The sequence below is a fragment of the Lissotriton vulgaris genome, unplaced genomic scaffold, assembly GCF_964263255.1.
Source record: "Lissotriton vulgaris unplaced genomic scaffold, aLisVul1.2 SCAFFOLD_1008, whole genome shotgun sequence".
Lineage (NCBI taxonomy): Eukaryota > Metazoa > Chordata > Amphibia > Caudata > Salamandridae > Lissotriton > Lissotriton vulgaris.
In genome coordinates this window covers 689,491-692,389 of record NW_028255746.1, presented here as the reverse complement: position 1 = coordinate 692,389, position 2,899 = coordinate 689,491, and positions in this window count along the sequence as shown.

Sequence of the window (2,899 nt, the reverse complement as noted above, 5' to 3'; positions counted from 1 at the left end):
GTACTGTTTTAGCAGTGCATCTAGTAAAGCAGTGATTCAGTATTCTAGTATTGCAACTCGGGATTTCAGTACTTATGTGTTTTCTATGTACCAGGTAATATCCGTCTGAAATGTTTTAATGTGGTTTTTATGTTGTGGTATGAATGATTGTTTTTGCTATTCATTACTGTGTTTACTGTGTCCACGTTTAAAGCAATCCGACCATGCCACTGTTTTCGACGTTACGTCAGATAGGAACTAGGAAAGGGATAATCGAAGAAGCAGTTCCTGTCCCGCCTACGGACACTCCCGAACATTTTATGTACAATAAGCATGGCTTAGATGCCATACTGTATCTAGATTTGTGGGCGGATTATACCAAGGGTCTGGAAGAGAAGTATAGATGGCCTGTCTCAGGGACATACGATGCTGATTGCATCATGAGAGTAGAAGAAGCATTATGGGAAAAAGAAAGCCAGACAGTCCCAGAAAGATGCCATAGAATTATGGCGTAAAGAAGCGCATAGAAGAACAGAAAAAGAACTCAGGAAAGCAGAGAGAAGTAGAGAAGAATCTGAAAAAGCTAGAGAAAAAGAGTTACTAGAAGAAGGAGAACGAGTCAGAATAGAACAACAAGACCGACAAAGAAATGCACTTATTACAGGACTGTATCCAGTTCTTGCGAGGGCCTGCCTAAGGCGACCCCAGAAGCACCCTGTAACTTGCCACCACCATTGGTCCCGACTAAACTCCGTCACAAACAAATCGCAGCGGACATTTTCCTTTCTTCCTATTTAGATGATGTAGCTCCTGCATATACCAATGTACGCGTATCACCAGTTAATAATGTACAGCAACCTCTCCCGCCTGTTCAAAACATACAGCAGCCTACTCAGCCCGTACAGTCTGTTCAAGACGCGTCACCTCCACCCCCTCAAGACTCGACTTCCTCATCCGTTATTATTTCCCCTCCTGTCACCACTGTCCCTGTCACAACTATTCCTGTCACTACTATTACTACTGTTCCTACCACTGTTGGTCCTTATAACCCGTTCGGTAGATCGACAACCCAGAGTCCGACATTACCTGCACCTACTTTTCAAATAATGACACCAGCAGCAACATCACAGCTAGTTGATGGTTACGCTTCCGCTTCAGGATGCGCAACAGGGGGTCATCTTCACACCCCACCTCAGACAAAACGACTGACGTATAGAGAGTTAGCTTTACAACGCACACCTAGAGCAGCGACGTACGACAAACTTAAAGAGTTTATTACAGATTGTAGATATGATCCAGTACCAGGCGAAGACGACATGCTGTTATTCTCATCACGTTTACGACGAGTCGTAAATTATTTGGTTCTTCTGCCACAGATGGAAGAACATCTAGACAATATATATCATTTCATTAGAACAGGGGAGAGACCAGAATGCATTCGCGAGGCCATGGCACTGAGGTTCCGTGACGGTTCCGTGACGATTTGAACCCGTGTTTTCAAGTTTGTCAGAAATACATAATATTGGTATCAGCGAACCGCAAATGATCCATTTAGTATATCCTGGTGTTTTCGCTACGCTACGAGCAAGAGCACTCCTTTTATAAACACATTTCTGATCTACCCACGGCATCCATCTTAGATCATGGCCGCCATTTTGTGTTTCTTGCCCTCACATACGCAATAACCTCTGATCACTTCATTTCGATTAAGGACACGTAACCTTAGCCGAAGATTCACCTCTTTCATGACACGTGCACCTTAAACCAGATCACGCTGTAGCTGCATGACTCGACAAAGGCTGCCTCCTCTGCCCGAGGCCAGTCATGCCAAACTGGTCTTCGTGTCCATTGTCCTGATCATGATTAGGCGGCCGAAGCCGGTAGCCTTGCCCATTTACAACCCACAAACATCTCTTATCCCGCTTTCCTATCTTCCACACCTGGCTCTGTTTCTTTCTTTCTGAATCTTTATTAGGGGGAGGTAACGAACTTTACGATGAGGCGGTCCGGGTCCTGAATGCAATATTGACAGGGAATTGTGACAAACTAGTGGGAACCCCTCTCTTCGCAATGTTTTGCCTCAGATATTATCGACGGTTCCTGTGTAACGCCAAATATTTATTGTTTTAGACACAAAGGTTTTGGGAATGTATTACATGTAAAGAATTTGCCCCTAGCTTAAAATTCAGTATATAAGGAGCAACCCTCTTTGTACAAATCGAACAGGCTCCTGGTTACTGCCCATGCGTAGTTTCTGTGACTTCTGTGTCCCTGCAGTAATAAACCTTTGGTCTTTGACGCCACCATCGAGAAGCCCGTGTTTCTGTTCATTTGTGCACCAAGGCAGGTGGGAACTCCGGGGTCTTTGGGTGTTGTTCCCTGACACCTCTGGACGGAACCAAAAAGTCCAGAACTCCAGCACACCATAAGGTTGAGACACAAAGTATGATCTTACGATTTCTGATTAATTGTTTGATAAGGGAACGAGATCGGCCAGGTACAAGCAAAGAAGAAATGGATATGTTGATAAAATGGAGTAATAACAGAGCTGATGGTAAACACGATAAACAAAATTGCATAGATTCCATGTACAAAAAGATCCGCAAAGAAATAGTAATACTACACGAAAAAGAGAAAGAAGCTAGGGGAACCGAGAAAGAGAATGAAAATTCAGAGGAGGAAGAGATAGATAGTCATGAAGAAGAAACGCCAGGAACAATGGCGTATGTAGGTAGAGTGAGACTTCCTAAACAGTATTCTTTTGATAGACCTTTTGACAGACCCATTCGTCAAGAAAACAAGAAACGTTTCCTTTCTCCAAAACCAGAACAATGTTCTCTTGAACATGTGTTTCAAGACACCGATAAAAGGCTGAAAGAAAGAATAGGTTACCATGAACTTAGTACAATGCGAGATCAGG